Raw genomic sequence first — 14135 nt, 5'->3', positions numbered from 1 at the left:
CCAGAGTAGAGAGTGTTCCAGAGTAGAGAGTGTTCCAGAGTAGAGAGTGTTCTTGAGTAGAGAGTGTTCCAGAGTAGAGAGTGTTCCAGAGTAGAGAGTGTTCCAGAGTAGATAGTGTTCCAGAGTAGAGAGTTTTCCAGAGTAGAGAGTGTTCCAGGGTAGAGAGTGTTCCAGAGTAGAGAGTGTTCCAGGGTAGAGCGTGTTCCAGAGTAGAGAGTGTTCCAGGGTAGAGAGTGTTCCAGAGTAGAGAGTGTTCCAGAGTAGAGAGTGTTCCAGATTAGAGTGTTCCAGAGTAGAGAGTGTTCCAGAGTAGAGAGTGTTCCAGAGTAGACAGTGTTCCAGAGTAGAGAGTGTTCCAGAGTAGAGAGTGTTCCAGGGTAGAGAGTGTTCCATGGTAGATAGTGTTCCAGAGTAGAGAGTGTTCCAGAGTAGAGAGTGTTCCAGAGTAGAGAGTGTTCCAGGGTAGAGAGTGTTCCAGAATAGAGAGTGTCCCAGAGTAGAGAGTGTTCCACAGTAGAGAGTGCTCCAGAGTATACAGTGTTCCAGAGTAGAGAGTGTTCCAGAGTGAGAGAGTGTTCCAGAGTAGAGAGTGTTCCAGGGTAGAGAGTGTTCCAGAGTAGAGAGTGTTCTAGAGTAGAGAGTGTTCCAGAGTAGAGAGTGTTCCAGAGTAGAGAGTGTTCCAGAGTAGAGAATGTTCCAGAGTAGAGAGTGTTCCAGAGTAGAGAGTGTTCCAGAGTAGAGAGTGTTCCAGGGTAGAGAGTGTTCCAGAGTAGAGAATGTTCCAGAGTAGAGAGTGTTCCAGGGTAGAGAGTGTTCAAGAGTAGAGAGTGTTCTAGAGTAGAGAGTGTTCCAGAGTAGAGAGTGTTCCAGGGTAGAGAGTGTTCCATGGTAGAGAGTGTTCCAGAGTAGAGAGTGTTCCAGATTAGAGAGTGTTCCAGAGTAGAGAGTGTTCCAGAGTAGAGAGTGTTCCAGAGTAGACAGTGTTCCAGAGTAGAGAGTGTTCCAGAGTAGAGAGTGTTCCAGGGTAGAGAGTGTTCCACAGTAGAGAGTGTTCCAGAGTAGAGAATGTTCCAGAGTAGAGAGTGTTCCAGAGTAGAGAGTGTTCCAGAGTAGAGAGTGTTCCAGGGTAGAGAGTGTTCCAGAGTAGAGAGTGTTCTAGAGTAGAGAGTGTTCCAGAGTAGAGAGTGTTCCAGAGTAGAGAGTGTTCCAGAGTAGAGAGTGTTCCAGAGTAGAGAGTGTTCCAGAGTAGAGAGTGTTCCAGGGTAGAGAGTGTTCCAGAGTAGAGAGTGTTCCAGAGTAGACAGTGTTCCAGAGTAGAGAGTGTTCCAGAGTAGAGAGTGTTCCAGAGTAGAGAATGTTCCAGAGTAGAGAGTGTTCCAGAGTAGAGAGTGTTCCAGAGTAGAGAGTGTTCCAGGGTAGAGAGTGTTCCAGAGTAGAGAGTGTTCCAGAGTAGACAGTGTTCCAGAGTAGAGAGTGTTCCAGAGTAGAGAGTGTTCCAGAGTAGAGAATGTTCCAGAGTAGAGAGTGTTCCAGAGTAGAGAGTGTTCCAGAGTAGAGAGTGTTCCAGGGTAGAGAGTGTTCCAGAGTAGAGAATGTTCCAGAGTAGAGAGTGTTCCAGGGTAGAGAGTGTTCAAGAGTAGAGAGTGTTCTAGAGTAGAGAGTGTTCTAGAGTAGAGAGTGTTCCAGAGTAGAGAGTGTTCCAGAGTAGAGAGTGTTCCATGGTAGATAGTGTTCCAGAGTAGAGAGTGTTCCAGAGTAGAGAGTGTTCCAGAGTAGAGAGTGTTCCAGAATAGAGAGTTTTCCAGAATAGAGAGTGTCCCAGAGTAGAGAGTGTTCCACAGTAGAGAGTGCTCCAGAGTAGACAGTGTTCCAGAGTAGAGAGTGTTCCAGAGTGAGAGAGTGTTCCAGAGTAGAGAGTGTTCCAGGGTAGAGAGTGTTCCAGAGTAGAGAGTGTTCTAGAATAGAGAGTGTTCCAGAGTAGAGAGTGTTCCAGAGTAGAGAGTGTTCCAGAGTAGAGAATGTTCCAGAGTAGAGAGTGTTCCAGAGTAGAGAGTGTTCCAGAGTAGAGAGTGTTCCAGGGTAGAGAGTGTTCCAGAGTAGACAGTGTTCCATGGTAGAGAGTGTTCCAGAGTAGAGAGTGTTACAGAGTAGAGAGTGTTCCAGAGTAGAGAGTGTTCCAGAGTAGAGAGTGTTCCAGAGTAGAGAGTGTTCCAGAGTAGATAGTGTTCCAGAGTAGAGAGTGTTCCAGAGTAGAGAGTGTTCCAGAGTAAAGAGTGTTCCAGAGTAGAGAGTGTTCCAGAGTAGAGAGTGTTCCAGAGAAGAGAGTGTTCCAGAGTAGACAGTGTTCCAGAGTAGAGAGTGTTCCAGAGTAGAGTGTGTTCCAGGGTAGAGAGTGTTCCATGGTAGATAGTGTTCCAGAGTAGAGAGTGTTCCAGAGTAGAGAGTGTTCCAGAGTAGAGAGTGATCCACAGTAGAGAGTGTTCCACAGTAGATAGTGCTCTAGAGTAGAGAGTGTTCCAGAGTGAGAGAGTGTTCCAGAGTAGAGAGTGTTCCAGAGTAGAGAGTGTTCCAGAGTAGAGAGTGTTCCAGAGTAGAGAGTGTTCCAGAGTAGAGAGTGTTCCAGGGTAGACAGTGTTCCAGAGTAGAGAGTGTTCCAGGGTAGAGAGTGTTCCAGAGTAGAGAGTGTTCCAGAGTAGAGAGTGTTCCAGAGTAGAGAGTATTCCAGAATAGAGAGTGTTCCAGAGTAGAGAGTGTTCCACAGTAGAGAGTGCTCCAGAGTAGACAGTGTTCCAGAGTAGAGAGTGTTCCAGAGTGAGAGAGTGTTCCAGAGTAGAGAGTGTTCCAGAGTAGAGAGTGTTCCAGAGTAGAGAGTGTTCCAAAGTAGAGAGTGTTCCAGAGTAGAGAGTGTTCCAAAGTAGAGAGTGTTCCAGAGTAGAGAGTGTTCCAAAGTAGAGAGTGTTCCAGAGTAGAGAGTGTTCCAGAGTAGAGAGTGTTCCAGAGTAGAGAGTGTTCCAGGGTAGACAGTGTTCCAGAGTAGAGAGTGTTCCAGGGTAGAGAGTGTTCCAGAGTAGAGAGTGTTCCAGAGTAGAGAGTGTTCCAGAGTAGAGAGTGTTCCAAAGTAGAGAGTGTTCCAGAGTACAGAGTGTTCCAGAGTAGAGAGTGTTCCAGAGTAGAGATGGTTCCAGAGTAGAGAGTGTTCCAAAGTAGAGAGTGTTCCAGAGTAGAGAGTGTTCCAGAGTAGAGAGACCCACAGTAGCTACTGTAATTGAGTACTGACAGTGTCTGCTGTGGCAGGTGGGAAGGTGCAAGTTACCTGAGAAATATCTAATCTCTCAATGTTCAAGTCTCTCAATGTTCATCTCAAAGTGCATCAAATTCATGCATTTAGCTGTTGAAAAGCCCCTGGACCCCTCATACTGGCTTTGGGCGAAGCCCCCAATGTCTTCAAATCCTAGAAAAGCCCCTGGACAGGCCTCACTCCAGTCACAGCTACAACCGCCACCACCGACTACCACTACTGTTACCTCTGGGAGAGAGAGGAACTTCTACCCCTGGGGAGAGAGGATTTGCTACCCCTGGGGAGAGAGGAGTTGCTACCCCTGGGGAGAGAGGAGTTGCTACCCCTGGGGAGAGAGGAGCTGTTACCCCTGGGGAGAGAGGAGCTGTTACCCCTGGGGAGAGAGGAGCTGTTACCCCTGGGGAGAGAGGAGCTGCTACCCCTGGGGAGAGAGGAGCTGCTACCCCTGGGGAGAGAGGAGTTGCTACCCCTGGGGAGAGAGGAGTTAAAGTCAAATTAATTAGTTAGTACTGAAATATAATATTTCTTGGAACTTATGAGTTTATTTAGTTAATTGAGAGAGAGAGAGAGAGAGAGAGAGAGAGAGAGAGAGAGAGAGAGAGAGAGAGAGAGAGAGAGAGAGAGAGAGAGAGAGAGAGAGAGAAGAGAGAGAGAGAGGGAGAGAGAGAGAGAGAGAGAGGGGGAGAGAGAGACAGAGCAATAATATGTGTAATAATATAGTTGATGATATTGTGATGTTTAATTATATAGTTGATGATATTGTTATGTGTATTCATATAGTTGATGATATTGTTATGTGGACAGTGTTATAATAGGCCTACTCTCCTTAACATGTTTTCAATATAAATTAGATGCGGGATGTGAATTAGTTCTGTTTCCATCTGTGTGCCCCAGGGTGATCACTCCTACAGTATCTAGAATCTAAAAGGGTTCTTTGGCTGTCCCCATAGGAGAACCCTTTGTGGAACCATTTTTTTGTACTAGGTAGAATCCTTTCCACAGAGGGTTCTACATGGAAGCCAGAAGGGTTTTACCTGGAACCCAAAAGCGTTCTCCTATGGGGACAGCCAGAGGACCCTTTTGGAACAATTTTTTCTAAGAGTGTACTGTATCATAGGTCTATAGACTTGTCTTCTCAAAACAGGCTTAAAACACAACACGCAACAACATTTTCTCTTTCTAATCTACTGTTAACTCTTTTCACTCAGGACGGTATTTTGTGTGAAAGAGAGACAAATAAATATTGTGGAAAGACTGTGTGTTCATTAGTGCCCACCGTAGCAAAACGTTTGGCAACAGAAACCGTTTAGGTCACGTTGTACATTGTTTGGAGTAAACTGTTTATGCAACATTTTAAAACTGTTGGCTGTGGTGTAAACTAATGAATACGACCCAGGTTGTAGCCTACAACTCGGCTGTTGATGGCTGCCTCATGCTGAAACCTGAACTTAGCCTGAGGGGTGGACTATGATGCAAGCTAGATATACTGTTTTTTCAAAGCTTATCTACATTTCAGTTAGCTTCACATTCCAGATCAGACTTCACCCATTAGAATATACAGAGCGCTAGTCATCAGGAAGGTGCTCTTTCAGCAGAACTGAAAATATCTCAATGACTTGACATGTTCTGGTTGTGAATTCAGGCTACAAGGTGAGAATCTTTCCAGGGATTATTATAAAGTGGTAGAGAAATTAAATGTATGGTGTAATTTTAGTACAGTGAATGGAAGTGAAACACTCAGACCTAACAGTCTACTTCTACTGAGACAGGTACGTGTCAGTTTAATCATACAAATGGCGCTAACTGAATGTGGGCAAGTCAAATTCAATATATTCATATATTATACTTCTACATTTAACATTTCATATGATAACTGTAATTGTATCATAGTTCCACTATAGTGTAGTGATCCTCGCTAAATGAGCCACGTCCCAATTCCAACCAAGTAACCCAATTGGCGCCAGTGGTGCGATGTGTAGGTTGTTTGCCTTTTACACATGCAACCTGGGTTCGCTTCCCTGCTCCACTGTTCGCTACATTGGTGTCAGAAGTAGTATGGTGTCTGTGAGGCCATCAGAATTTATGGCCCGGACATGTGAGGGGTCTGAGTAGTCGAAGCACGGGACTTGCTTTTGTAGGGGACAGAGTGAGTCAGGTTACAATTCCCATCGCTGCAATATGGTTAACCCCACTGCTGCGATGCGTAGGGTGTTTGCCTTTTTCGCCAGCGACCTGGTTTACCGCCCTGCCCGCTGTTTAGACTTAAAACCGATTTGTAGGTGATCAATCCTGCTACTGACAACCTGTGTGAACTGATCTGAACAGGTTTAGGCTGGTCATCTAGGATATTGTATGCTATAGCCGAGGTATAGACCTTGATCTGCATATCACCAACAAACTGCTATTATACAGTAAAACCTAGCCTACTTTACATAATATAACATCTCTTACTTGTTGCAAAAAACCTTTCTGTACGGATCACTGATCCCCCTCAGATCAATCATGCCCGTTTTAGCCCTTCTGTCTACATTCTCAGATACGTTTAGAAAATAACAGATTGAAAGAAATAGTCTACTTTTAATAAATACACATTAGCCTGAGAGAGTGGAATGGCTGAGAGGAATGTGGCCTTGTGTTGCTGCACTGTCTATAACTACCTAAACAAACAGTAACAGGGAGATGAGGTGAAAGATATCAGTCACGACTACATGTTGTTACAGGCTTTGGTATTTCCATTTATATTTTGAGGTTGGACGTTAGCACGTTGGCCGCACCTCTTGGCGCCACCTCAATAGACAGTATGCTTATGCCTGTGCTGGCTTGTCATCTCTTTAGTCAGAAGGGTTCCATCTGTTATGTGATATTGAAGAGCAGCTGGTCCAGTGTTCTGGCTGGCCTTAGAGATGTTAGAAGACTGGCACCTCTTTGTAACTCTGCTTCTTTAAGTTGATGAACAAAGTCTTTCTGTCTTGTATCTCCCAGGGTTTGGTCTGGTTTGGTTTGGTTTGGTTTGGTTTGGTCTAGTTTGGTCTGGTTTGCTCTGGTTTGGTTTGGTGTGGTCTGGTCTGGTCTGGTTTGGTTTGGTCTGGTTTGGTCTGGTCTGGTTTGGTCTGGTTTGGTCTGGTTTGGTCTGGTTTGGTCTGGTCTGGTTTGGTCTGGTTTGGTCTGGTCTGGTTTGGTCTGGTTTGGTGTGGTCTGGTCTGGTCTGGTTTGGTTTGCTCCACTTGTTCTTTTATTCCATATTGTAAGTAGGAGGGTTTTTATTTCAGATGTCCTCGTCTGGAGCCACTTCAATGGGCACTCATGGTGGGAGTCTTTTAGGTACCACTTTCTTGTTGCTAGTCAACATTCAGTGAACACTAGGGATTGGTCGATTAATACCGGAGCTACGATGTGCCGTTGCAGTTTTCAAAGCACTACTGATTTGACACAACGTATCAATGCTTGTATCAAAGTAACAATACTACGTGATGATGACGGTCGAAGCTTCGGACATCACACTACCATCTGACAGCTGTCAGAAGAGCATTGACCTCTGCTGGAGGCTTTGTGTTTTTTTCTATACTGAACAAAAATATAAACGCAACATGTAAAGTATTGGTCTCAGGTTTCATGAGCTGAAATAAAAGATCCCAGAAATGTTCCATTCGCACAAAAAGCTTATTTCTCTCCAATTTTGTGCACAAATGTGTTAACATCCCTGTTAGTGAGCATTTCTCTGTTGCCAAGATAATCCTTCCACCTGACAGGGGTGGAATATCAAGAAGCTGATTAAACAGCATGATCATTACACAGGTACACCTTGTGCTGGGGACAATAAAAGGCCACTGGAAAATGTGCAGTTTTGTCACACAACACAATGCCACAGATGTCTCAGGTTTTGAGGGAGCGTGCCATTGGCATCCTGACAGCAGGAATGTCCACCAGAGCTGTTGACAGATAATTGAATGTTAATTTCTCTACCATAAGCTGCCTCCAACGTTGTTTTAGAGAATTTGGCAGTACGTCCAACCGGCCTCACAAAATGTGAGAGATCTCACTGATTTCTCCCTGGTGCAAAGTCTCTTTCAAACACTGACCTCTACTGGACACCTTATTTATACATTTAGTTTGATGTCTTCCAGTTTGTAGCCCCTGAATGGGAGCTCAGCAGGTAGGGACGGGGATTGGGATTTCCCATTGTTGTTCAAATAATTTGTTTTATTTAGTGTAACCTATGATAATCTTCTGTATTTAGTTTCCTAAATAATACCACAGATGCATCATTTTTGAAAACATAGTGAACCTGGAGGCAAAAAGCGAACCCCACATTCTAACTAAATATTGTTTATTAGCACTCAAATCTATCAATGGCATTTTCGGCACAATTTGGTGAAAGCCCCAAAGCGTTCAGAAAGCCTCTGTTTCCCACCACTAGTGGACACCCCCATGAGTGTCTTTCAGAACCCCTCCTAAAACCACCTGTTTCGTTTTGGTTGTTGTTAGTGACTCTTTGTTAGTTCCTTCTTCTGTTTGAGAGACAATGTTTTATTTCTTGTTGGGGAACGTAACAATGTTCCTGTGATTAAATTAAATCACCTGACTGTTTGGATGTGTCTGTTAGTAAATGTTTTATTTCTAAGAGATCATGAATAAAAGAGAACAATTGACATTCTAGAATGAGTTGTCACTGTGTTCACCACAACTAACATGCTGCATCTCTGTTTAGGGGTCAGTGGTCTAAAATGAGTCTCTCTGGGGAGAGAGAGGAGGGGGTCCGTGCCTCTAAAATGAGTCTCTCTGGGGAGAGAGAGGAGGGGGGCCCTGCCTCTAAAATGAGTCTCTCTGGGGAGAGAGAGAAGGGGGGGCCCTGCCTCTAAAATGAGTCTCTCTGGGGAGAGAGGGGAGGGGGGCCCTGCCTCTAAAATGAGTCTCTCTGGGGAGAGAGTGGAGGGGGGCCCTGCCTCTAAAATGCGTCTCTCTGGGGAACATGACACCAAAGCTAAGAGCTGAGATGACAATTTTATGAATAATTTATTATGTTTATATCCAAAACGCTATTTCCCCCAAAAAATCACGTGTTTTTTTTAAATATAATTTATTGCTAATATTACTTTTCTCAGATTTTTAATTCATAGATTTTAAATGTGTATGAATTTTTTGGGTTGTTGTTTGCAAAACACTACATTTCCAATGTTCAGCTAGAATAAAATGTTTGTATCCTGAATATATGACTGTGATATGTGGTTGTCTCACCTAGCTATCGTAAGATGAATGCACTTACAGATGCCATGTCTTCATTTCACCCAGTTTCTCTCAGCAGGAAAATAATCCTGCAGCAACAGGAAATGTGAATTATTATTTGGATTATAATTAATGGAATTTTTTTGTAGGGGTTGATACATTTTTCATTATAGCAAAATAAGTCTGAAATTTTGAAGTGGAAATTATAAACTTTAGAAGCCTTTTTAAACCTTGAATACATTACAAGTATGCATTTCCTGCTGTGTGGGAAAATTCCTTTTCAAATTTCAAATTTAAAAAAGAGAAAAGTAAAAAGAAAGTAAAGTCGTAGCCGGCTGCGACCGGGAGAGGGGTGGTGCACAATGGGCCCAGGGTAGGGGAGGGAATTGCTGGCAGGGATGTAGCTCAGTTGGTAGAGAATGGTGTTTGCAATGCCGGGGTTGTGGGTTCGATTCCCACAGGGGGGCAGTATGAATAATAATGTATGCACTCACTAACTGTAAGTCGTTCTGGATGAGAGTGTCTGCTAAATGACACAAAAAAAAAAGTTTATTGCAACATTTTAAAACTGTTGGCTGCAGTGTAAACTAATGAATACGACCCAGGTTGTAGCCTACAACTCGGCTGTTGATGTCTGCCTCATGCTGAAACCTGAACTTAGCCTGAGGGGTGGACTATGATGCAAGCTAGATATACTGTTTTTTCAAAGCTTATCTAGATTTCAGTTAGCTTCACATTCCAGATCAGACTTCACCCATTAGAATATACAGAGCGCTAGTCATCAGGAAGGTGCTCTCTCAGCAGAACAGTAGATATCTCAATGACTTGACATGTTCTGGTTGTGAATTCAGGCTACAAGGTGAGAATCTTTCCATGGATTATTATAAAGTGGTAGAGAAATGTAATGTCTGGTGTAATTTTAGTACTGAATGGAAGTAAAACACTCAGACCTAACAGTCGACTTCAACTGAGACAGGTACGTGTCAGTTTAATCATACAAAATGGAGCTAACTGAATCTGGGCAAATCAAATTCAATATATTCATATATTATAGTTCTACATTTAATATTTCATATGATAACTGTAATTGTATCATAGTTCCACTATAGTGTAGTGATCCTCGCTAAATGAGCCACGTCACAATTCCAACCAATTAACCCAATTGGCGCCTGTGGCGTGATGCGTAGGTTGTTTGCCTTTTACACATGCAACCTGGGTTCGCTTCCCTGCCCCGCTGTTCGCTACATTGGTGTCAGAAGTAGTATGGTGTCTGTGAGGCCATCAGAATTTATGGCCTGGATGTGTGAGGGGTCTGAGTAGTCGAAGCATGGGACTTTTGTAGGGGACAGTGTGAGTCAGGTTACAATTCCCATTGCTATGATGCGTAGGGTGTTTGCCTTTTTCGCCAGTGACCTGGGTTTACCGCCCTACCCGCTGTTTGCTACACTATTGATATCATAGGCTTCCCGACATCCGTTGAACAAAGATACATTATAATATGAGTGAAAGGATTTGAGGATAATATCAGTAAGTGTTGATTTAGAGTTGTCTTCTGGGTTCAGCCTTCTAGCTGCCTTTATCAATTGGGTGAAATGTAACAAATGACATGGTCTCAGAGTTTGGAGATAACCAGTCCCAGTTTAAATCACTATGACAACCATTTCATTATTTATCCAGAGCAGCAAGGGAATCTAGAGACTCAACCTTTTTTAATTTAACCTTTATTTAAGTAGACAAGTCAGTTAAGAACAAGTTCTTATTTACAATGACGGCCTACCCCGGACGGCGCTGGGGCAATTGTGCGCAGCCCTATGGGACTCCCAATCACAGCCGGTTGTGATACAGCCTGGAATAGAACCAGGGTCTGTAGTGACGCCTCTAGCACTGATTGGCTCAAACGCATTAAGAAGGAAAGAAATTCCACAAATTAACTTTTAAGAACAAATTACATCCTCATCCGTTTAAGAACAAATGACAAATGTGGTCCTCTGTAGCTCAATTGGTAGAGCATGGCGCTTGTAATGCCAGGATAGTGGGTTCGATCCCCGGGACCACCCATACGTAAACATTTATGTACACATGACTGTAAGTCGCTTTGGATAAAAATGTCTGCTAAATGGCATATTAAAAGAAGGCACACCTGATAATTGAAATGCATTCCAGGTGACTACCTCATGAAGCTGGTTGAGAGATTGCCAAGAGTGTGCAAAGCTGTCATCAAGGCAAAGGGTGGCTATTTAAAGAATCTCAAATACAACATATATTTTGATTTGTTTAACACTTTTTGGGTTACTACATGATTCCATATTCATAATTCATAATTTTTATGTCTTCACTCTTATTCTACAATGTAGAAAATAGTAAAAAATAAAGAAACAATGGTTTTGGGAAAGAGCTTGGAGATTTAACAATACTCCTACAAAGGTTCTAACGATTAACTTAGCCTTCAGGTGCTTTTGGGAATCCGGGCCCAGATAGTCTCTTTAGGAAATGTTTTGAAAAAATTTGGCCTCGGCTACATGTCCTGTTATTTGGATTTAAAACCGATTTGTAGGTGATCAATCCTGCTACTGATAGCCTATGTGAACTGATTTGAACAGGTTTAGGCTGGTCATCTAGGATATGTAGGGTATAGCTGAGGTATAGTACCAGTCAAAAGTTTGGACACACCTACTCATTCCAGGATTTGTCTTTATTTTTACTGTTTTCTACATTGTAGAACAATAGTGAAGACATCAAAACTATGAAATAACACATACACATATTGCTCATGCCTAGGCTACATGCTCTGTCCTGCTACTGGTAGGTCTATAACGTTATGGGAACTGATCTGAACAGGTTTAGGCTGGTCATCTAGGATATGTAGGCTATAGCTGAGGTATAGACCTCCATCTGTATCAGGACTAGGCTCCTGCTACTGTTACTGTTATAACGTTATGGGAACTGATCTGAACAGGTTTAGGCTGGTCATCTAGGCTATAGCTGAGGTCAGTGGTGATTTTAGCATGTCAATCTTGGTGGGGCAAAACATAAATAAAGGGGGATGCATGCCAGCAAAGCCACTCCACAACACAACACTAAACAATACATTCATTGCACTATAACGGTGAGAAACGGTGGCCACAAACTGTTAGGGCCGACATAAAGCAGAGTCCCAACAGCAGAGTCCCAACAGCAGAGTCCCAACAGCAGAGTCCCGACAGCAGAGTCCCAACAGCAGAGTCCCAACAGCAGAGTCCCGACAGCAGAGTCCCAACAGCAGAGTCCCAACAGCAGAGTCCCAACAGCAGAGTCCCGACAGCTGTCCTATCATTTCTCTTCATTATTTCTCTTCATATGACAAGGATTAAAAAGGATTTGCCTGTAGATTGTCGACTTGATTCATGATGATGACTGCTGGCTAAGATTTTGAAAGTATGATGTTGACCTGATCAGTTCAATCAAAGCTACTGTAGATATAATGTGATTTGACGTCATTTTATCTGTTGGCCAATGACCTTCTTGGATGGGCACTTCTAATGTAACTCTGTGGCAGCACCCAATGGGCTTGAATTTTCTAGCTCTACCCTTAGACTTGGCGGTGACGTAGTGTCCCCATGAGTGACAGAACACTGAGCCAATCACGAAGCAATGCTCTGTATTGTCTTCTGGCTTGACCCACCACCCCAGAAAGCACTGAGCTAGGCTGCCCCACCACCACAGAAAGCACTGAGCTAGGCTGAAACACCTGCATTTTGGAGCTGCCTTACTCAAGAAAACAAAAAAGAGACCATGTTTTTTTGCGGCTTTATTAACTCAATTATATATATATTATTTTTACATTTTTTGCAAACTGATATGTGACACGTATTAATGCCAAAATAACATGCAAAACAGGAAAGGCCACCTGCCCTGAATGACGGGTCGCCACTGGCTGAGGTATAGACCTTGATCTGCTTTACACAAAAAATTACTGTTATACATTATAACCTAGCCTACTTTAAATAATAAAACATCTCTTAATTGTTGCAAAAAACATTTCTGTATAGATCACTGATCCCCCCCAGATCAATCAAGCCCGTTTTAGCCCTTCTGTCTACATTCTCAGATACGTTTAGAAAAGAACAGATTTAAAGATAATAATTGGCTGACTTTTAATGAATACAAATAAGTGTGAGACATGGCCTTGTGTTGCTGCACTGTCTATAACTACCTTAACAAACAGTGATTTATTATTATTATTGACAGTTAACATGGAGAAGAGATGTCACAATCAGATGTTCATTTGATTGCATTAAATAGCCTGACTGTTTCAATATGTCTGTTAGTAAATGTTTTGTAAGAGATAATTAATAAATGATAACAATTCACATTCAAGAATTACTGTGTTAACTACAACCAACATGTTGGATCTCTGTTTAGGGGTCAGTGGTCTAAAATGAGTCTCTCTGGGGAACATGACACCGAAGCTAAGAGGTGAGATGACAATTTTGTTTAAGAATTATTAAGAGTTTATTTCCTTAATGCTATTTCCACAATAATCAGAAATGGTTGCTTATGGGTACCTTCAATATTACTGTTCTCAGATGTTTAATTAATAGATTTTAGATGTAGATAATAATTATTATTTTTATTGCAAAACGCTATATATCCATTGTTTAGCTGACATTGAATGTTCGTATCCTGTATATTTGACTGTATTATCTGGTTGTCTCACCTAGCTATCTTAAGATGAATGCACTTACTGTAAATCGCTCTGGGTAAGAGCATCTGCTAAACAGGTGGGGCTCTGCCCTGAATGACAGGTCACCACTGCTCCAAAGCAATTACATGTTGCACAGGAACCACTGACTCGCTGCATGTTTCTATTATCAAGACACCTGCTGGTACCTCTTAACTGGTTAGGACAGCTCATGAGGTGTCCTAAATATCTGCCAACTAGGTGGGACACTTATGAATAAAGAGGCTTCATGCATAGCTTTAATTTATACCCATAAGAGTAGGACTAAAATGGCTTTATTCTCAGCACTTATACGACACATTTTCTACTCTGAGACGCTTTTTGGATATGGGCCCAGATCTCAAAATATTGTAACGACCCAGTATTAAATGAGTCTGTCTGGGGAGAGAGAGGACCAATTTTTCTACTCTGAGACGCTTTTTGGATACGTGCCCAGATCTCAAAATCTTGTTTTAAAAAACGATTTTCTTTTGTTTGACATAATAAAAAAAGAATATTACTAATGTACCCGACTTTAAAGACTGCTTTTAGTTTATTGTGTGGCACTGCTCATGTCCGCGTTCTGGAACTGTCCGCGTCCCAGTACAGAACTGTCCGCGTCCACGTACGGTTTGGCGCCAAGCATATCGTCCAGTTACGCGCAGAGTGGGCTGAGGTGATCTTGGGGAATAACGACGGAGTTCGTTACAGTGTTGAGACACCGAAGTTTATTGTTCAATTTGCTTTTTTTGCGTAATGGTCAGTGACAGTATGAGTGTAGCCAGATCCTTTTCACTCGCTCTTCTTGATTAATTGTGTGGTTCACCGGATTCGTCATCATCCTCGAGGGACAGACGAACGACCTGCTAGCTAGCCAAGCTAGTCGGTACAGCTAGCTAAACTAGCTACTCTACC

The sequence above is a fragment of the Coregonus lavaretus genome (assembly GCF_964263955.1).
Source record: "Coregonus lavaretus genome assembly, contig: HAP1_SCAFFOLD_625, whole genome shotgun sequence".
NCBI lineage: Eukaryota > Metazoa > Chordata > Actinopteri > Salmoniformes > Salmonidae > Coregonus > Coregonus lavaretus.
The sequence above is the reverse complement of the archived record's forward strand: the minus strand, read 5'-3'. Positions refer to the sequence as shown.